A 23,998-nucleotide genomic window follows, 5' to 3' on the forward strand; every position below is an offset into this window, starting at 1 on the left:
TCTTCTAAGCAGTTTCGATGCAGGAGCTGTTAAGCTGATTGTGCGATAATTCTCGCACTTGTCAGCACTTGATGTCTTCGGAATTGTGTGGATGATGCTTTCCCGAAAGTCAGATGGTATGTCGCCAGACTCATATATAATCCACACCAACGTGAATAGTCGTTTTGTTGCCACTTCCCCCAATGATTTTAGATATTCTGATGGAATGTTATCTATCCCTTCTGCCTTATTTGACCATAAGTCCTCCAAAGCTCTTTTAAATTCCGATTCTAATACTGGATCCCCTATCTCTTCTAAATCGACTCCTGTTTCTTCTTCTATCACATCAGACAAATCTTCGCCCTCATAGAGGCTTTCAATGTATTCTTTCCACCTATCTGCTCGCTCCTCTGCATTTAACAATGGAATTCCAGTTGCACTCTGAATGTTACCACCGTTGCTTCTAATGTCACCATAGGTTGTTTTGACTTTCCTGTATGCTGAGTCTGTCCTTCCGACAATCATATCTTTTTCGATGTCTTCTCATTTTTGCTGCAGCCATTTCGTCTTAGCTTCCCTGCACTTCCTATTTATTTCATTCCTCAGCGACTTGTATTTCTGTATTCCTGATTTTCCCGTAACATGTTTGTGCTTCCTCCTTTCATCAATCAACTGAATTTTTTCTTCTGTTACCCATGGTGTCTTCGCAGCTACCTTCTTTGTACCTATGTTTTCCTTCCCAACTTCTGTGATGGCCCTTTTAGAGATGTCCATTCCTCTTCAACTGTACTGCCTATTGCGCCATTCCTTATTGCTGTATCTATAGCGTTAGAGAACTTCAAACGTATCTCGTCATTCCTTAGTACTTGCGTATCCCACTTCTTTGCGTATTGATTGTTCCTGACTAACGTCTTGAACTTCAGCCTACGCTTCATCACCACTATATTGTGATCTGAGTCTATATCTGCTCCTGGGTACGCCTTACAATCCAGTATCTGATTTCGGAATCTCTGTCTGACCATGATGTAATCTAATTGAAATCTTGCCGTATCTCCCGACCATTTCCAAGTATACCTCCTCCTCATGTGATTCTTGAACAGGGTATTCGCTATTAGTAGCTGAAACTTGTTACAGAACTCAATTAGTCTTTCTCCTCTTTCACTCCTCGTCCCGAGCCCATATTCTCCTGTGACCTTTTCTTCTACTCCTTCCCCTACAACTGCATTCCTGTCGCCCATGACTATTCGATTTTCGTCCCCATTTACATACTGCATTACCCTTTCTATATCCTCATACACTTTCTCTATCTGTTCATCTTCAGCTTGCGACGTCGGCATGTATACCTGAACTATCGTTGTCGGTGTTGGTCTGCTGTCGATTCTGATTAGAACAACCCGGTCACTGAACTGTTCACAGTAACACACCCTCTGCCCTACCTTCCTATTCATAACGAATCCTACACCTGTTATACCATTTTCTGCTGCTGTTGATCTTACCCGATTCTCATCTGACCAGAAATCCTTGTCTTCCTTCCACTTCACTTCACTGACCCCTACTGTATCTAGTTTGAGCCTTTGCATTTCCCTTTTCAGATTTTTTAGTTTCCCTACCACGTTCCAGCTTCTGACATTCCATTCCCCGACTCGTAGAACGTTATCCTTTCGTTGATTATTCAATATTTTTCTCATGGTAACCTCCCCCTTGGCAGTCCCCTCCCGGAGATCCGAATGGGGGACTATTCCGGAATCTTTTGCCAATGGAGAGATCATCATGACACTTCTTCCATTACAGGCCACATGTCCTGTGGATACACGTTACGTGTCTTTAATGCAGTGGTTTCCATTGCCTTCTGCATCCTCATGTCGTTGATCATTGCTGATTGTTCCGCCTTTAGGGGCAATTTCCCACCCCTAGGACAAGAGAGTGCCCTGAACCTCTATCCGCTCGTCCGCCCTCTTTTACAAGGCCGTTGGCAGCATACACGTCTTTTAAAAGCAGATGAAATCACAATCTAGTGTGGTTTATACTAGCCTTTTCCCCATGGCTCCATCTGCATATGTGTTCGATACATACACTGAACACACCTACGTCCCCTTTTTGTCCCCACGCTTCTTCTGCCTTTCCGCCTCATCCTCCCACCTCTATATACCTCTTCCTCCCATTCATAAACTCCCCTCCCCTCTCTGACCATATCTTCCTGCACTCTTCCTCTGACCAAATAACCTCCTAATACACTCTTTTTTTCTTACTTACTTCCCCCTCTTCGTTTTCCGTTTTCAAAATGGCTCTGAGCACTATGGGACTCAACTGCTGAGGTCATTAGTCCCCTAGAACTTAGAACTAGTTAAATCTAACTAACCTAAGGACATCACACACATCCATGCCCGAAGCAGGATTCGAACCTGCGACCGTAGCGGTCACGCGGTTCCAGACTGCAGCGCCAGAACCGCGCGGCCACTTCGGCCGGCTTTCCGTTTTCCATCTACACAATACACCCTCTACACGTTCAATCTGCCTCATGCATCACCTCCTCTTCCATTCTGTCTGACCATTTCCACCTCCTGTTTGGTCTATCGGAGCTTCGACGTTGTGAACCCCACCATGCTGATAACTGTGTGGGTTCCTGTTTCTGTGCCATGTTTGGTTGAAATCATTTGGCAGAGATCCTGGACAAACACACATTCATACGCTCCTATTTATACATGCAACAGAAAACAGATGAAAAATTGCGACAGTAAAAGTGATGACATTTAATTTAGTGAAAGAATTAGGCTATAAACATGTCATTTATTACAATTGAACAATAAAAAATGTCTTGTAAATCAAATGAGTCATCTGGGTACAGTTATAAAACTTGTAAAAGTCCAAAATAGTTTTATGATACTGTAAACGGTACTTTAAAAAAATTGTTGATGAGAGAAAATAAACACTTTTTAGGTATAGTAGTCTCTGTGCTCCTCTGCAGTCGAGACCATGATCCTCACCAAACGACAATGAAAGAAGATTCATTTGTCTTAAATGACATTTCGCAAATTGTGAAAAAAATGTACAAAATTATTTAAAATGTGAACATAACATAAAAAAGTTGAAAGAAAAACCAAGATATGGTACAACAGATGAACTAGATGAAATTAAGGAAAAACTGAAACAAAATGTGGAAAGAATATGTTGGTGGCTACTACTACTACAAGCCAAGAAATATATACTACACAGGAAAATAAATGTTATAAGTTCCAGAAAGGGATTGCGTGAAATAAAAAACAGACCCATGAAAATGGAACAGGAGTCCAAACTTCAGAGAGTGAAAATTGTGATGACGATTACCATGAGACTAATTATCTCACAATAACACATCAAACTGAAGTACAAAATGCAATATTTCTTTAGGTTATCATCAGGTAATAATGGTCGCAAGTTACAGTGGCATTCCCTAATTGGTAGTATCAACTGTCATTCTGGAAGAGTAACAACTCTTCATAAAGCGCTGAGTTGTATTCATTCTGATTCATTCAGGTACAAAATCTGATCCTATTTCTTACTTCCACACCATATTCTGCCGCCTTAGTACTCCCGTGTGCACGTTTCCCTTCGACAGGAGGCAGCAAATAACTTTCTTCGCATGGTGCATATAGTTATGTATTTCCGCAGCAGAGGAATCCAGAAACGTGCACGGCAGCTATATCAGATAGCTGAAACCACGTAGGTCCGGATTCATTCGTAACACATTTTATAGAACAAACAGACTTGGCTATTTCAACGCGTTTCTCTTTTCATAAACAACGTAAAGCTGTTTAAAAAGCGTGATGACTGCAGAAACAACGTCAGTCCGCGACTCATATGTTTTCTTCTTCCACACACCTGAGTCCTTTTCGTATTATGAAGCTAGTTAAGAAACTCAGCACTGCCCGGGTATTTATTTGTAGCTGTAACAGAGACATCGTACACATGGAATTTAATTCAGACTTTATTTGGAGTTGCGCTCTACGGTAATTTTGATACAGTACATAAATGACGTATTTAATGATAAGATTACCGGCAGTAATGCTAGCATTGGAAGGGAGAGAAACATAAAAGAATGTTGAGAGAAACTAAGAGCTGATGACGTCTTTCTTTTTCTTCTTTGTTTTGCACATAATTAGAACTGTACATGGTTCATTGATAGTCCATTGTGTATTCTGTATCCTTAAAAACTATAAAATGCATTTCATTACTAATTAAAATTAGTTGATCGCATATTTCTGCGCTTTTATACAATCAAAACAATTACTTTTCATGCAACAGCAGGTTATAAGCATGAGAATAAAATATTTATACAATCATTATTGTTATTTTGTACTCAATAAAATGTTCTTCATCATGATAAAAAGCAAGCGTTTTCTGTTGCTACTGACAAGTGAGAAAGTTTTTTATTAAAACAGAAACGTATATAACCTTGGTGAAGTACTGAATCGATGTTTGACGTTTTCATTTAGGAATTTTTAACTGCACCGTTTTTGTGAGGAAAGTGCGTTTTCTGGGGCTGTATGACAAATGTTAATATTTTTTCCCACAACATTCCTCCGTTTCACGTTAAAAATCAACAATTTTCGAATGAAATGAGACACTGACGGTCACAATTTTGCTCTGTTTAATTTTAAGTAAGACAAAAATGTACCATAGGTTATGTGGCTTTCTTTACATATCGAAAAACGTTTTGCATCAATTCGGTTCCGAAGGTTCCGGAACCTGCACAGAAAATGGGAACAGAGATCAACATAATCATCATTTCCGCCTTTTTATTGCTCATGAAAACCACACATTGCATGTTGTACCACCCATACAGCGAGACCTTCAGAGGTGGTGGTCCAGATTGCTGTAAACACCGGTACCTCTAATACACAGTAGCACGTCCTCTTTCATTATTGCATGTCTGTATTCGCCGTGGCATACTGTCCAAAACTTCAGCAAGGCACTGTTAGTTCAGATTGTCCCACTCCTCAACAGCGTTTCTGTGTATATTCTTCAGAGTGGTTGATGGGTCACATCGTCCATAAACAGCCCTTTTCAATCTATTCCAGGCATGTGGGATAGGGTTCATGTCTGGAGAACATGCTGGCCACTCTAATCGATCGGTGTCGTTATCCTGAAGGAAGTCATTCACAAGATGTGCACGATGGGGGAGCCCACTGTCGATATGGTTGCACTATCGGTCGGAGGAAGGTATTCACATATCGTAAAGCCGTTACGGCGCCTTCCAAGACCACCAGCGGCGTACGTCGGACCCACGTAATTACAACCCAAAACAGCAGGGAACCTCCAGCTTGCTGCACTCGCTGGACAGTGTGCCTCCAAACACGTCTCCAATGATTATCTGGTTGAAGGCATACGCGACACTCATCGGTGAACAGAACGTGATGCCATTCCTAAGCGGTCCATTCGGCATGTTGTTGGGCCCACATGTACCGCGCTGCATGGTGTCGTGGTTGCAAAGATGGACCTCGCCATTGACGTCGGGAGTGAAGCTGCGTATCATCCTGCCTATTGCGCACAGTTTGAGTTATATCACGACGTTCTGTGGCTGCACGAAAAGCGTTATTCAACGTGGTGGCGTTGCTGTCAGGGTTCCTCCGAGCCATAATACATAAATAGCGGTCATCCACTACAGTAGTAGCCCTTGGACGGCCTGAACGAGGCATGTCATAGACAGTTCCTGTCTCTCTGTATCTCCTTCACATCCGAACAACATTGCTTTGGTGCACTTGGAGGCGCCTGGACACTTCCCTTGTTGAGAGTCCTTCCTGGCGCAAAGTAACAATGTGGACGCGATCGAACCGCGGTATTAACCGTGTAGGCATGGTTAAGCTACAGACAACAAGAACCATGTACCTCCTTCCTGGTGCAATGACTGGAACTGACTGGCTATCTGACCCCCTTCCATCTAATGGGCGCTGCTCATGCAAGGTTGTTCACATATTTGGTAGGGTTTACTGTCACCTGTGAACAGTCAAAGGTACTGTGTCTGTGATACAATATCCCCAGTCAACGTCTATCTTCAGAAGTTCTGGGAACCGGAGTGATGCAAAACTTTCTTTGATGTGTGTATATATCCTCACACATGTCTGGTTCTAGGAGAATCTAGTAAGACTCTGATCACATATGCAAACAAAGCAATTGAGATGAGGTAACTCCAAATAAATATGCAACATACCTGACGTACAGATAACGCGGCTATGATACTAACTGATTAAGGCTACTAGGAAAACTACGGCAGTGGTGCTCGCATACTTACGACAGTCTATGGTAGCCTATGGTAGTCTTACAACTCTATTTATAACGCTTCTTTGTATACAAGGTTTGGGGTACTATGACTGGGAACATGAATGAAGAGCTTGTTTCCCTCACCAATTTCGGACACACCCACATAGACATAGTCACGCAGAAAGAAATCTACACTAAGATCCACGCCCGCAACATTAAACCTCTGGCCTTGTGCTTTATGGTCATGACATAATATGAGCTCACTGGTAACTGTGAACGATTTTAGCGAAATGGTGATATCTTACGAATAAGCGGATTCAAAGTACAGAAACTCGATCGCCTGCTGCATTTCCCGTCAGCTTTTCCGCTTCTACGATCTTATAATATAGAAGTAACTTTAAGTGTCTTTAAGTGGGTTCCGAGGAGCGAGATAACGCAGAAAGCTCTGATCAGAGTTACGTCGTGCCTCATTTTCTGAAGGTGTTTATAAAGAGCGAGTTAAAACTCGACGTTTTCGAGCTGCTGCAAATCCCGTCTCACGATTTTAATCCGATTCTTGAGACCGCACGGTGTCGCGAATAAATTACGAATAGGCGTATGTTAAGCTGTCTGTGAAGTTACGGTCCTGTGACATAGCAGTAGGAGCCGCTGTTATACGCATTAAAGTGCTTCGACAGATGGAAAGCCTCCACACGGGGTTAGTACACAACGGAAAGAGCCGGCGCGGCGCAGCGCCTGATAACAGGAAACTTCCGCTCTGAGCGGCTACGTGACAGACCCGGGGATCGGAAGGCAGCCAGAGCGATGTAAGATTACCCAAGCATCATAGTAACGTCACAGGAGACTATATAAACGGCAGCTTAACAGCCTGTCGAGGATTCCGCTAGTATTCTGCCTCCGACGTGGTCACTGCGCTACTCTGCCTCAGGGGCGGGACTTGAACTCTCGCGGCATCTGGTTGCACAGAGTAGTAGTTACAACTCCCACAGCTTGGTTCAGGTGTCAGTGCCTCCTAAGCTTGAGTAATGTTTAATTCTCTCTCTTCTTCATTAGAAGCTCATTCACGACCACACCGAGTTTCCTAGTTTAAAAATTATTCCAGCTTTCAGATTCTGCTCCAGAACTACGAGCTGGACGAGCCCACTCCGCCTCAGCCAGGTTAGTGTCTAGCTCCCTCTTCCTGGTCCGCTCGCAGGAAACCAATCAGACACGACATAAAAATTTGGTGCCAGGTGTGGTGTGTTTGGGCCGCTGTTTGGGCAGTTGTTGACAAGATTTGGCATAGGTTTGCCAACCATTTAGTTACGGCCCATAAACTAGAGGAATAGGTGTGAAGCTTATTTCGGATAAAGCTCAGCCCGAAGTTGAGATTTACTGACGGCTTAGACAGAGAAAATAGTCGAGGCAGACGATAGGAGGCAAGGCACGCAGAAGAAGAAGACCGGACGGGCTAAGGAGGCCCCCGCCCATCGAGTGAATTCGACCAGGCCCCTGCATTGCGGGTTGACTGCGCCCTCACGCCGTTCCATCCACTCCACCCACGGAAGAAGACGACATTTGAGGCCATCAGGTGGACAGTCGATAGCAGCTACATTGCCAAGAAGATAGACTTGCGGGTCCGCCGCAGCCGACGACGCACAGCAATAACAGAAGAAAATTTAAAGTAGAAGGTGAGACGAAGGTTTAACAATAACATCATGTCTAATGAACAAAATGTTTGTGATAGTCAGGCAAATCCATCCGCACCGGCAAGACAGTATATTAACCTCAGGGAAGCTATCAAATTGCCATCGCATTCTTTTGATGGAAATAAGGTAGAATTAAATGACTTTTTGGACAATTGGGACAGTGCTTTCGACTTGGTAGCAGTAGATATTGCATCAACAGAAGAAAGCGCGATTGCTTCTGCACGAGAGAAACCAATGGAGAGGAGAGCTCAGAAAATAGAATCTCAAAAATTCAAAAGTGTTTTAATTGTGGAAAACTGAGGCACATAGCAAAGAAGTGTTCTGATAATAAGAGGATACGCAGTGTAGGCATGGTACCAGTGCAGATGAAACCGCGAAAAGAACAAAAGGGCGACAAAGAAAGTTTTGCAGAAAAGCAGAAAGAAAGTAAGGTTTATGGGAAACATTGCGACCCAATGACAAATATTGTGTTTTAAGTGTAATCAAAAAGGTCATTACGCTCGAAATATTAAGAATTGGCCTTTAATACGAAAGAAATATGGAGCACAGTGAAATTAAGAGGAGGCGCAATGAGGCAGTCGCATTGCGACCTATCTAGCAAGGTATATAAGGTAGACTGCACTAACAGAAATGAGTATATCACGGTAAGATGTGAAAATGGCGTACGGAATCCAATGAGGCTTTTGATGGATAATGGGGAACAAATAAGTCTGTTGAAAAAGAACAGTGTACGGGGATCAGAAAAGTACGATCCTACTCAGAGTATTAGAATTGAAGGTATTAGTAAAGATGTTGTTAAAACAGAAGGTGCCCTAGAAATTGAGTTACAGGTTGAAGACGAAATTGTAAGACACGAAGTCCATGTAATAGGGGCACAAGTGGATCTTCCATTACATGGACTTTTAGGCAGAGATTTTCTTGCAAAGCATAAGGCAATTATAGATTGTGGTACAAGAGATGTTATGATTTGTGGGAAACGATTTAAGTTGCGAACGGCGCAAGAGTCGCGTCCAGTAGTTGTTGTTAAGAGAGCGTTAGGAAGCGCTACTAGAAACGTGAAGAGTACCGCGGGTGCTAGCGGGATAGAGACACCGCGAAATGTTTATCCGTTTACGGTCGGAACCGTGAAGCGAGGTCGAGATGTGTCGAAGGAAGGAGTAAGTACTTCGACAGTGGTAGGAGCCGCGTATGAGGAAAATGTTAGACAGAAGTCTATGGCTGTAAGAAAAGCCGCGTATGAGAAAAATGTTAGAAAGAAGTCTATGGCGGTAAGAGCCGGACGTAAGAAAAACGTTAGTAAGAGGTTGAGGAGTCCCACAAAGGAATGGTGCAATCGTAGCTGCCTAGAAGGAGAAGATTTTGTAAAGGCAAGAAATGAAAACTATAATGATTCAGTTTCGGTAAAAGCCGAGTTAGTAAAGGTAGAGCCTGACAAAAGGTCTAGACGCAGTTATGCAGAGGTGTTGCAGAACACAGTTTCGAAGGTCGATTTAGCTGCAGTTGAAGCTGCGGAATTAGAAAACTGTTATGATAGTAAGCATACCGTGAGACGTGAAGGATGTACAATTAAACAAAAGTGTACGTTAATTGTAGGCTTTAGAGAAGAAAAGATAGTAAAAATACGAGTAAGTTTACTGCATGCATCGGAAGTGATCATTCCAAGACAAGAATTACAGGCAGGTTTAATTGTACCCAACGCATTAGTTGCTGTAAGAGAAGGTACGTGTATAATAAGTGTCTTAAATACTAATGAAAAGAAAGTTGAGTTAGATGATTCTGTATTGTTAGCCGAGGAGATACCTCTGGTGGAAGAAGTGACGATAAGACAAGTACAAAAAGTACATTCAGATAGGAAATCCAGAGCCAGTAAATTAAAAGAAGTACTGCGTGTAAATCACTTAAATAGTGAAGAGAAGAAAGCTATAATAGAGATATGTTTAGCTTACAGTGATGTGTTCCAACTGCCGGGAGATAAGTTAACCTATACCGAGGCTGTTAAGCATGAAATTCCATTAATTCCAGAAGTCAAGGGAAAGGTAGTTAACATGAGACCTTATCGAATATCACAGGCACAGAAAGAAGAATTGCAGGCCGAAATTGTTAAGATGTTACAAGATGACATTGTAGTACAAAGTAATAGTGCCTGGTGTTCACCTTTAATATTAGTGCCCAAAAAGATGGACGCCAGTGGAAAGCAAAAATGGCGTGTAGTAGCGAACTACAGACGATTGTATGAATTAACGGTTAATAATGTATTTTCCTCACCAAGGATAGATGAAAGTTTAGACGGATTGGGTAAAGCAAAGTATTTCTCCACTCTGGATCTAGCCAAGGGCTATTATCAAGTGTTATTAGATGAACGAGGCCAAGAAAAGACTGCTATTAGCACACCCTATGGCCATTATGAGTATAAAAGGATGCCTATAGGATTGAAAACGGCTCCAAATACTTTTCAAAAGTTAGTGAATACGGTCTTAATGGGACTTCAAGGTGAGAAGGTATTCATTTATTTGGACGATGTGATAATTTTCGGTTCGTCATTAGAAGAACATAATCGCAAGAGGTTTTTGAGAGACTCAGACGGTATAATTTAAAATTGCAGATAGACAAATGTGAATTCCTTCGAAAAGAAGTTACATTTCTGGGACATGTACTTACAGCCGATGGACTGAAGCCAGATCTCTGTAATGTTGAAGCTGTGCAACAGTATCCAACGCCAGGGAACACAACTCAGTTGAAGGCATTCCTTGGATTCAGTGGCTATTATCGGCGATTTTTGGACAATTGTAGTAAGATAGAAAAGCCATTGTACGAATTGTTGAAAAAGGGAACTATCTATAAGTGGGGAAATGAGCAAGAAGAGGCGTTTCAACAGCTGAAAGAAAAATTGTTGAAGCCCCCTATTTTACAATACCCTGATTCTGGTAAGGACTTTATTGTCACCACAGACGCGAGTCAGACCTCGTTTGGAGCAGTCTTATCACAAGGTAAATTAGGAAGTGATTTACCAGTAAGGCGGGTACCAGGTTGAGATTCATTGGGAGAGTGCTTAGAAAATGTAGTCCATCAACAAAGGAGGTGGCTTTCAAAACACTCGTTCGACCTATGCTTGAGTATTGCTCATCAGTGTGGGATCCGTACCAGATCGGGTTGACGGAGGAGATAGAGAAGATCCAAAGAAGAGCGGCGCGTTTCGTCACAGGGTTATTTGGTAACCGTGATAGCGTTACGGAGATGTTTAATACACTCAAGTGGCAGACTCTGTAAGAGAGGCGCTCTGCATCGCGGTGTAGCTTGCTCGCCAGGTTTCGAGAGGGTGCGTTTCTGGATGAGGTATCGAATATATTGCTTCCCCCTACTTATACCTCCCGAGGAGATCACGAATGTAAAATTAGAGAGATTAGAGCGCGCACGGAGGCTTTCAGACAGTCGTTCTTCCCGCGAACCATACGCGACTGGAACAGGAAAGGGAGGTAATGACAGTGGCACGTAAAGTGCCCTCCGCCACACACCGTTGGGTGGCTTGCGGAGTATAAATGTAGATGTAGATGTAGATGTAGAACTTTGAATAAAGCGGAGAAAAATTATAGTACAATCGAAAGGGAAATGTTAGCCATATGTTGGGCAGTCAAACATTTTCGACCGTATCCGTTTGGACGTAAGTTTACTGTCTGTACGGATCATAAAACACTGTTGCGGTAAGTAGTGTATCAGACCCTTCATCCCGATTGTTAAAATTTAGGCTCAAACTCGAAGAGTATGACTATCAGATTGTATACAAAAGTGGCAAAAGAAATCTGGTAGCTGACGCGCTATCACGAATACGAAACATTGAGACAACAAACCAGAATGTAGAGACGAATGTAAATGAACAAGAAGTAAATGATAGCTTCGAGTCAGGAGAAGCCGTAGATGAAAATAAAGCCCAAGAATAGTTAAAAAGTCTAACCTCAGAAGAGAGATCGAAAATTCTTAAGCAGTACCATGACTCACCAATTGGGGGACATCAAGGAATTGGTAGGACGTATGAAAGAATTAAACAATATTGTACATGGGATGGTATGAAAGCAGATATTGAGCAGTACATTTGGAAGTGCGAAAGCTGCCAAAGAAATAAGTTAACACAAAGTAAAACTAAGATGCCTATGGAAATAACATCGAACCCAGACCATGTATTTGAGCGTTGAGATGTTGACATAGTTGGTCCACTCACACTAACAGATGGAGGTCATAAGTACATACTTACGTTCCAAGATGAATTAACAAAATTTCTAGTAGCAGAACCAATTCAGCAACAAGACGCAGGGTATTGGTATTGGTAGAGAAAATTATTTTAAGATATTGCATAACATCAACATTACTAAGTGAAATGGGAAGCAATTTTATGAGTGAAACAATGCGAAGAGTGTGTAGATTATTACATATACACTCCTGGAAATTGAAATAAGAACACCGTGAATTCATTGTCCCAGGAAGAGGAAACTTTATTGACACATTCCTGGGGTCAGATACATCACATGATCACACTGACAGAACCACAGGCACATAGGCACAGGCAACAGAGCATGCACAATGTCGGCACTAGTACAGTGTATATCCACCTTTCGCAGCAATGCAGGCTGCTATTCTCCCATGGAGACGATCGTAGAGATGCTGGATGTAGTCCTGTGGAACGGCTTGCCGTGCCATTTCCACCTGGCGCCTCAGTTGGACCAGCGTTCGTGCTGGACGTGCAGACCGCGTGAGACGACGCTTCATCCAGTCCCAAACATGCTCAATGGGGGACAGATCCGGAGATCTTGCTGGCCAGGGTAGTTGACTTACACCTTCTAGAGCACGTTAGGTGGCACGGGATACATGCGGACGTGCATTGTCCTGTTGGAACAGCAAGTTCCCTTGCCGGTCTAGGAATGGTAGAACGATGGGTTCGATGACGGTTTGGATGTACCGTGCACTATTCAGTGTCCCCTCGACGATCACCAGTGGTGTACGGCCAGTGTAGGAGATCGCTCCCCACACCATGATGCCGGGTGTTGGCCCTGTGTGCCTCGGTCGTATGCAGTCCTGATTGTGGCGCTCACCTGCTCGGCGCCAAACACGCATACGACCATCATTGGCACCAAGGCAGAAGCGACTCGCATCGCTGAAGACGACACGTCTCCATTCGTCCCTCCATTCACGCCTGTCGCGACACCACTGGAGGCGGGCTGCACGATGTTGGGGCGTGAGCGGAAGACGGCCTAACGGTGTGCGGGACCGTAGCCCAGCTTCATGGAGACGGTTGCGAATGGTCCTCGCCGATACCCCAAGAGCAACAGTGTCCCTAATTTGCTGGGAAGTGGCGGTGCGGTCCCCTACGGCACTGCGTAGGATCCTACGGTCTTGGCGTGCATCCGTGCGTCGCTGCGGTCCGGTCCCAGGTCGACGGGCACGTGCACCTTCCGCCGACCACTGGCGACAACATCGATGTACTGTGGAGACCTCACGCCCCACGTGTTGAGCAATTCGGCGGTACGTCCACCCGGCCTCCCGCATGCCCACTATACGCCCTCGCTCAAAGTCCGTCAACTGCACATACGGTTCACGTCCACGCTGTCGCGGCATGCTACCAGTGTTAAAGACTGCGATGGAGCTCCGTATGCCACTGCAAACTGGCTGACACTGACGGCGGCGGTGCACAAATGCTGCGCAACTAGCGCCATTCGACGGCCAACACCGTGGTTCCTGGTGTGTCCGCTGTGCCGTGCGTGTGATCATTGCTTGTACAGCCCTCTCGCAGTGTCCGGAGCAAGTATGGTGGGTCTGACACACCGGTGTCAATGTGTTCTTTTTTCCATTTCCAGGAGTGTAGAAAAGATCCACACTACTAGTTATCATCTGCAAGCCAATGGAGCATTAGAGAGAACACATCGGACTTTGACAGAGACATTGAGACACTATATAAATAGAAATCAAACGCATTGGGACACTTGGGTTCCATATGCAGTGTTTGTATTAACACTACTCCACATAGTGCCACAGGTTATACCCCACATGAGCTGTTCTTTGGAAGAGTATGCAACATTCCAGGTGTATTACAAAAAAAGCCCACAGATGTAATTTACAGTTATGATGATTATGTTATTGAACTGAAAGAAAGATTACGAAATATGCATCAGAGCGCACGAGAATTAACAGCACAAACAAAAGTTAAAAATAAAGGGTACTATGACAAAACACAAAATCCACGAAAATTTGAGATAGGAGACAAGGTACTTCTATTTGATGAAAGTGTACGAAGAGGCCGCTCAAAGAAGTTCGATAGTAAATGGCGAGGCCCATATATTGTAACTGAAGTAAAGGGTCCTGATGTAGTAATTCGGTTAAGAGGGAACAAGTACCTAAAAGTTCACGCAAATAGATTAAAAGAGTTCTTTTAAATTGCAGGAAAATGGCAATGTTCATGAAGATAGGATAGGTCATCCTAATTACGGGATTTGCATTGGTAAGGACACAACCGGATCTACAGGTTACCAAATTCCAGTCATCCCCAGGTTTATATTATGACAACAGAGGTACGGTCAGTTTATGTAGCGTTACCTGGAGAATTGTAAGCTACTTTAATGTTGTAGAGCTAAGCAAAAATTTGAGCCCACTGAAACCTTAGCAGCAAGAGCAGTAGAGTTTTGCCAGCAAAAACTCTTACAGTTGAATATGAGCACGATAGAATGCAATAGTGCAAAACAGGCGCTACAATGGCATGTACGTAAGATAACAAACTCACTAGGTCTAATAGCGCAATTAGCAAGTCATGGACACAGGATTAGGAAACGTCGAATTTTAAACTTTGTTGCGGAAATAAGCAAAGTACTTTTTGGAACATTAGACGAAGATGATGCATCTTATTTTAAAAGCAAGATCAAGCTGCTTGAAGGAGAACAGAAGGAATTACTTGGGTTGAAACGTCCCCTTTTGATCAATATACACGACTGTCCTTAACCTGACACACAATATTTATAGCGCAACGCAATCTGACTTTCAAAATTCTCTACAAGAGAATGGCCCTGACTAACATTAACCTGTACTTTTCAGAAATCACTTACCTCACAAAAATCTTGGTTACTCCCACTACTGCAATACAGCAAGCGCCACTACTGCCAGCTAAATAAAAGATTCAAACTATGGAAGGCACTAACTACTGATAGGGATAGTTAGCAAATGAAAGATATTAATAGAGAACAAACAATGTATTTACCTTGATATCATGACAAATTACAAAACTCCGCCATCTCTCTCCCCACATCCACCACTGCTGGCGGCTCACCTCCAACTGCCCAGCGCTACGCGCTGTTCACAGCCAGCTGCCTAACACTACAATGGTTGAGTATTACAACAATGCAAAGCAGCCACAGACTGCACACGGCACAGCCGGTGATTTTCATACTGAGGTGGCGTTATCAATAAAAAAACCTAAACAGCCTACTTACAGGGTTGTCAAAAGAACAGGTAACTATTGTTAAAGCAACATTACATAGTTCAACCATACCGCAAACCCAATAGCAAGAAATGAAAAGATAATTACACAAGGGATATTGAAACTGAATCAGCAGGTGTTGCAATATGATAATCCAACAGATCGACAGTTAAGAAATATTGCTATTTCGGTGACACTAAATGAGCAACTTATACAGTTAATATCAATATTCAATGAACTAGAGCGAGAGTATGATTTATTGATAACAGCTATTGTCAATGCTCAGAAGGCAATATTAGAATCACACTTAATGTCTTGAACTAATTAAAGATGAGATTAAAGATAAGCAATTCCCAGTAGCTCTAACTGAAGACATGGGGTACCAGTTAATGAAGGTGATTGATTTAGATGTATTTGTTGCTCGTAATATATTAAGTACTAAACATTCCATTAGTTGATAACAGTGTGTTTCACATATACAAGCTCTGGCCATTAGCAGTCGAGGTTGATAGAAATAAACAGTTGTTTACATACATAGCACCAGAGAAGGAATTTTTATTACTGGACGATGCTAAAAGACAGTATGTAAAACTAAGCAATGAACAGTTGATTTCTAAAAAGACTGAACCTGATCATAGTATATGTAAACAGACCTTTGTCTTACTTTCTACTTATGAACATGAAGTTGTGAAGCAAGAATGCTTCAACTAATAATTAAAATTCCTGCTCATTGTATTCAGAAGTACATAATATTGAATGAAAGTGTCTGGACGCAAATTAGGGGAAAGGAATGGCTTTTTGTAGCACCTAAGGACGAGGGATTCACAATATTATGTAACGAGCAAACGCCTTCAGACATAATTATACGAGAAACCGGTAAACTGAAATTTTTGAGCAAGTGTAAGGGTTATGGAACGCAGATATTAATCCAATCTGAACATGTTATTAGATCAAATGTATCTATTAATGACATTGTGCCAAATTTAAATATGAATATAGACTGTTGTATGGTAAATGATGAGAACCGTAACATATCAGACTTACCTCTGTACTTACCTATTACACCAGTTGTTAGACAGTTAGATGATCTGACAGGAGCAGGACATAAGTTGGATGAATTGAAAATGAGATATCGTATCAACGAAGAAACGCTTTTAAATTTTTACAGTTGATAGTATACCTGTCTGGAGTTACTTTGGTACAGGTATAGTCATGTTGATTGTGGTATTGTGTGTCTGTAGATGTTGTAATTGTTGTCGAAGTTGTTTCAAATTCCTGTTCAAAAGTATGGACGATGATTGTTGTAGAAGAATATATGTAAGAAATAAAATTGTGAACCAATATGTAGACAAAGAGATAGTTCGATATCTGCAGAGTGGTAATACTAATAAAGAAGAGGAAAGGATTATGTTTGAACCAGTATCAGGTAGATACACGGAAAATCCTAGTGACATAGTTTTATGGGATCGCAGTCATGTTCCAGAGAGACGTATTGATGTAAAGCAAAGAAAACCTTTAATGTATTTATCTAAGACCACAAACGGTAATGAAAATATGTATACTGTATATTATTGTAAATGTGTTTTAAAATTGTGTATTATCTAAGAGCCTTAAAATGAGTGTGAAATGTATTGTTCCTTTGTTCAAAGAAAGGTTGAAGTAATTCTATAAGTAAGTTGCAATCAAGGAAAATTGTTTTGATACATGGAAGATTTATGAAAATGCATTATCAAATTCTATATTATCTGAGAAAGTTAAAATGAGTACGAAATGTATTGTTCATTTATTGAAACAGAGGTTGAAATAATTATAAAGTCAATTGTAAGCAAAGAAAACTATGTTGATGTATGGAAGATTTATAAATAAAGCATAACAAGTTTATAAGACATTGGGAGCACATGAAAATTTTTCACTCTCGGGAAAGGAGATCGCAAAATTTTCCCCGTAGCGGGGAGGTGTCGCGAATAAATTACGAATAGGCGTATGTTAAGCTGTCTGTGAAATTACGATCCTGTGACATAGCAGTAGGAGCCGCTGTTATACGCATTAAAGTGCTTCGACAGATGGAGAGTCTCCACATGGGGGTAGTACACAACGGAAAGAGCCGGCGCGGCGCAGCGCCTGATAACAGGAAACTTCCACTCAGAGCGGCTACGTAACAGACCCGGGGATCGGAAGGCAGCCAGAGCGATGGAATATTTCCCAAGCATCATAGTAACGTCACAGGAGACTATATAAACGGCAGCTTAACAGCCTGTCGAGGATTCCGCTAGTATTCTGCCTCCGACGTGGTCACTGCGCTACTCTGCCTCAGGGGTGGGACTTGGACTCTCGCGGCATCTGGTTGCACAGAGTAGTAGTTACAACTCCCCCAGTTTGCTTCAGGTGACAGTGCCTCCTAAGCTTGAGTTCAAAAATTATTCCAGCTTTACATATTCTGCTCCAGAACTACGAGCTGGACGAACCCACTCCGCCTCAGCCACGTTAGTGTCGAGCTCCCTCTTTCTGATCCGCTTGCAGGAAACCAATCAGACACGACAACAGTCCTCAATCTTTTAGCCGTTCTCGTGTACTGAGGATGGTTCGACTGTTTATTTGGACGAAATGAAAAAGTAATGACTTTGCACTGAATGTACAAAAAAAAAAAAAAACGCCGAGAGAAATCAGTAAATTCGTATAACCTAGCCAAGTAAGTTCGCTATTAGTTTGTATTCGTAAAGATTAGATTGCCGCGTTTAATTCTGTTACTGGCGCGAACTTCTAAAATGCATCAGTCACTGTGACAATGAAAAAAAAAATCTATCACCACCATGTATTTCTTCTGTTGTGTACTGCGATACTAACAGCGTCACATGTTGCTTCTTTGGTGTACTACGCCATGATAATTAAGCATTAAAACGATAAGCTGAGCACACGATCTTAGATAAAACATTAAATTATCATACCTTTTCTTCTGTGTTCCGATTTTGATGACAAAGCCCATACTATGACACAAGCTTCGCTCAAATTACCTGTGAAAACCTGTTTAAATTAGTCCAGTAGTTTTCGAGATTGGAGTGTTCAAACACACAGACAGATACGATAGTTTTAGGCAAAATTTTAAGTAACGATATCGTTTTTTCCTTATGAGAATTTGATTAAATAATGCCTATACCGGCCGAAGTGGCCGCGCGGTTCTGGCGCTGCAGTCTGGAACCGCGAGACCGCTACGGTCGCAGGTTCGAATCCTGCCTCGGGCATGGATGTGTGTGATGTCCTTAGGTTAGTTAGGTTTAACTAGTTCTAAGTTCTAGGGGACTAATGACCTCAGCAGTTGAGTCCCATAGTGCTCAGAGCCATTTGAACCATTTGAAGCCAATGCCTATACGATGCCCCAAGCTACGCTCAAGTTACCTGGATGGTCTTACAGTTTCATTATTAGCGCAGAAGGTAGATAAGAACAGAGAAACGAGCAGATGAAGTTTTTGACATGTTGCTTTCATGTTTCTTTCCCTTTTTCTGATAGTTTTCATGAGCAAAATTATAAACTGAACGATACGATTTTGTCTTGTTCAATAATTCTCTTTTTATTCTTCGACGTATGTACAAACGTGTTTTTACTGCTTCCACATGTGTGACTCGCCGCTGATACCCTCTCTAATCAAGTATGAGGGCCAGTGCCCTGCCGACTGCAAAGTATAACAAGCTCTCAGTACATTTAAGTGCAACATCCATCGAATGCAATTCAGCGGCTCTGCTGAGGACGTGAGTCTCACCCCTCGTACCAGATGACTGGTGGGACAGCTCCCCTCCTCCCCTCCCCGCCCCACTTTGCCGGTGGTTGTGCTACCCTCCCTCCCCGCACAACCGAGACAAAGGAGCCGCAAACGTCGTTACCACACAAAGTCTCCCCGCTGCGATTCCTCTCCGCCTTTGTCCTCGGGAACAAGCGGACTTCCGTCGGCTTAGAAAGCCATACCAATAAGAACGCCTGATTGTCTCTTCGGCCACTTGCCCTTTGTCCTGCTATCAAGTGTTGGGGGGAGAAGTTAATCCCGCAAAGACTGAGGAATATTGTTTTCTGCGCACGCCGGCAATGCATCGACGCGACACCGAGACGTGGAATAATCAAGATGGTATGATTGTTGGCCACCTACGTATATTTCGGGGGCTTCGTTCATATAGTTGCGAAAGCGACCTACTTATAAAGTAGGAAAAGTGTGCAACGAGATAGCGTTTCACAATCGCGAAGCAGTGGTCATTCTTTTGATCTCCATGTTGTTACTGTCAGACCATAAGTCGAACAGAGGTCTACCTTCTTACAGGGCAACTCAAAGTAAAACGTATTTTTCTCTCAAGTTTGTGAAACTATTGTTTCAAAAGCGTCAAAATGTTCCTTAAGCTGTAGGATAATATTATATGCACGAAGACAGCTGTGTTCACAAAATTCGTAAATGATACGTTTGAAGATAAGAAATTTGTTATTTTCTCTTACGTGCATCTCGTGTACTGACAGTGGAGTAGTAAATTCAGATATACTCAGGGGAGCATCGACATTTCTTGCCACATGCTATCCACAATAGCAATAATGTGAAAGTAATTATATGGGATATCATAAACTGTCAGTCACACAATTTTGCGGAGTCCAGGTTTACCTTTGTACATCTTCCCTAACGCAAAAGCTACAATAGGTAGACTGAAGTGACGCAGCTTGATTGGCTAGAAAAGAAGTCAGCACATTCTCTACATAGTAGGCTGGACAACTGACAAAATGACGGGTGCGGACCGCATCGTGTACAATATTTGCAAGTCAGAACGAAAGCTCTGGTAAATAAGGACGAGCAACTAAGACCAGCATTCCGTGTTAATCACAGGTGGCAGGCATGCTAAGCTTAAAAACGGCAGTCAACCTATTTATTTACTATTAATGTTAGCAAACAAGGCGATGGTAACAAATAGACCGCTGGATAAAAATCACACAAACAAAGCAAAAAGATAGACAGTAGTGATATTCGTGAAACTGACGTTTGGCTTTCAAACCATCATCAATCTTTGAATTGTAGTTGCTGAATGTAATCAAGAGAACTGCTTTCAAATGTTCCTTCAGTCAGTCTAGTTCGTTATGCTGATTTTGCTCATAGGCACAGGCTGTTCGAAACACTGATGCTAAATTAGCGGCAAATTTCTTCAGTTTCAGAAACTTATCATCAGCTAAGCAGCGATAAAATTCAAGAAGCTATCATTCTCTGTGTTTCTCTTCCAACATGTATTCTGCTTGCAGATCAATGAGCTCCATCTGTAGCTCAACAGGCACATCACCGAAGTTACTACCGATTTTCGAATAGAAGAATGGCACTCACAGTACTGTCAAGACCGGAAAATCTCTATAAAATGCTTCTTGAGGTCGTGAATACATTTCTCGGAAAATATTTGGGGATTGGAATGAAAAATAGAAAATTTTCTCCTTCCACTTGTGTTTCAAGCAACAATACCTTTCTCCGAATTCCTTTGGTCATCCTGTAGACATTACAGTCGTTATCCGTCCTCTGAAGTCTCCAGTTCATTCAGGTGGGATGTAATGTCGAACAAAAATAACCACTTTGACAATCAAGCAGGGTCTGACAACCGTGGATCATCTCTCTTTTCCGGTGCAAAAAACATAGATTTTGTTCCGGAGAATGTCACAACGAAACAGAACTTTATCGCATCTGGGCCACCTCACTGCAATGCGATGAGGCAAGTCACAAAATTCGATCAGCTATTTGAAGAAAAGTCTGGAAATGACGGTGACCGAGTTTGTGTCGCCCAATGAATTACATACGGGACAAATGCCCGTGTACGGCGTTTGTAATGGTGATTTAACAGGGTCAGTACGCAACATGACATAAGAACAGGTCCATAGATCCTTGTTTCCAAAGGTATCCAGCTCCGTATAAACGGATGTTAGCGACGGGTGAACGTTAGAAATGGAACTCTTGACTTGCTGAAGTCGTAACGAAGGTTCTTGTGATGTGTAGGCCGGCCGAAGTGGCCGAGCGGTTCTAGGCGCTACAGTCTGGAACCGCGCTACCGCTACGGTCGCAGGTTCGAATCCTGCCTCGGGCATGGATGTGTGTGATGTCCTTAGGTTAGTTAGGTTTAAGTAGTTCTAAGTTCTAGGGGACTGATGACCTCAGTAGTTAAGTCCCATAGTGCTCAGAGCCATTTTCTTGTGATGTGTAGCCATGTCGTTGCTCGAAAAATTCCCAAGAGACTGTGAGCAGTTCACTACACAAGAACCGTGCTGCAGAAGCTCCATTGTCATGTTTAACAACTGCTCGTAGCCTAGCAAGACCGGCAGTAGGACAGAAACGTCTCACATCCGGTAATTTTTATCAAGAAAATTCGAGTACCGTCGGCGGGCCGGATGAAGGGCTGTCGCGGGCCGGATCCAGCCTGTGAGCCTTAGTTTGGCGACCCCTAGCCTAGAGGTAAAAGCGCTACCATAATTTGTTGCTGGTGTTCTATTGTAGCAGTTGGTACCCGTTGCACATTCAAACATTAGTGATGAAGATGACAAAACAGACAAGGACCCGTGCACTGTTACAATATCAGAGCGGGAGTTCGATAACCTCTTCGCCTGTAGCTAAGCAACGCCTCCTTCACGTTCGCTAGACAGCGTGTACGCTTTCCATTGCGTCGATTTAACGGCGCCCCGGATGAGGTTGCTGTCAGTAGTTAATCGCCGACAAGTGGAGGATGGCCAGTCAACGGCAAGTGGTGGCAGTTACAAGGGGCATAGACGCTAAAAGCAACTGGAGAAACTGATTGCGACAGTGACTAAAAGTGTGTGATGCTAATATGTCTTACATGCCTGAGAAACTCCGTCGCCCGGATTTGATGGAAGTCGGCCCTTATATTGCATCCGCCGTTTGGTATCCACAGAAAACACGAGAAATGTCGAATGGCTGAACCGTCTGGACTTGTCTAGTGTGCACCATAATGTCTAGATTGTACGAACTGCTATTCGTAGCTATCCATTGTGCCATATGGTTCTTTATAGTGTGTTTTAGGCTTGAGTAAACGTCAGTGTTGTTTTAGGTGTTTATCGGTCGCGCTTACTTACAGTCGATAATTTATGTATATTATTTAAGTTGATTCTACAATTTATCATGTACTCAGCTTGAATGGAAGCTCAATTTTCCTTTTTTTACGATCATAACACCAATTATCTCAATTTAAAATCAAATATACACATTGTTGAAGTTTCTATCTGTCCATCTGACAGAATTCCTGTCCTTTGGATTCGAGGCTGGTTTCTAATCAATAGGTATTGTTTCTGCTGACTTTGAAACTCAGGGTTAATTTTACAGGCTACTGTTGAAGCCAGTTGGACCTTATTCTTCACATTTCATTTAAACATCTTATGTCCTTATTCATTTATTTCGCAGTGTTGTTTGTAGTGGCTCATTGCCTGTTCTGATTTGAAAACTAAATATTTTTTAATGCTGGATTTATTATTATGGAACACTTGTTAATTTAAATGTTTTTCTCTTTGTTTTATTTCATACTTTGGATTATTTAATCTGTGACGAAACACAACCATCAGAGTGGGTTGAAATTCAGTAGCTTGATATCTCAAGTTAAATTGTTCAAATTCTCATTCTAAGTCAATATTTCTCATTTGCTTGCATTCGTTTCAGTTCCTTAGACTTTACAAGTTAGAGAAATATCCGACAATAATGTGGAGTACCGTTTTATAAGTTTTTTCTGCTTCAGATATTCTGTTTTTGTGGTCTGACACCTTACCACTCGCAGTTCCTCACTTGCTATAACATTTCAGACAGCCAAAGTAATTCCGTTACTCAAATATTCCCTAAGTGGGAAGATTTTTCCGGACATATCGTCCCTCACATATAACAATTTTTAGGCATCTTCATGAAATCGCATCATAAATGGAAATACCTCGATCCCATTCTGTTAGAATAAAATTTTCTCTAATAGTGTCTGTTTATTCCCTGGATCTTGTAGTACGCTAATCATTTGCTCGTCTTCCAGGTTTCAGTACTATTGAAAAGGACGGATATGGCAAAAAAAGAGTAGTTGATGAGAAGAGCGGAACAGCTGAAATAATTACTGGCTGTAAGAAAGAAGGAGAAAAGAAAATGGACAGGATATATACAATAAACGATGAAGAAGCGGTCATAGAAGGGTATGTCGAAAGAAAGACGTGAGAGGAAGAGAGTTCAGACACTGGTGATTGTACCGGACACAGTAGCATTGAGAAGGAAGCGATGAATCGGTAGAAATGGATTAGAAAGGACGAAAGGATGTAACAGAAAATTGATGGTGATGAATCATTGCTGCTGATCAGTTCGACACACGAATTTCGAATTTTGCAATTATTTAGTAATAGAATATCGGGAATGTGAGAGATGACGTACAGTGGAAAGTGACATTTTCATCACACTTACGAATGCAAATAAAAAACTGCTGATGTTCAAGAATATTTTCGTTCCTAGCTTCAGGGTATAGCCTAGATATATTACTGCTCTTCTGCGTAAAGAAAACAATGTTCTGAAAACAATTATGACTCATATTTTGGAAGGAAATTTGGATTAGACGTCCCGTCAACATCGGGACGATTATAAACGGGGCAGAAGTTCGGACTGTGTCAAGGATG

Source organism: Schistocerca nitens, chromosome 2, assembly GCF_023898315.1.
Source record: "Schistocerca nitens isolate TAMUIC-IGC-003100 chromosome 2, iqSchNite1.1, whole genome shotgun sequence".
Classification (NCBI taxonomy): domain Eukaryota; kingdom Metazoa; phylum Arthropoda; class Insecta; order Orthoptera; family Acrididae; genus Schistocerca; species Schistocerca nitens.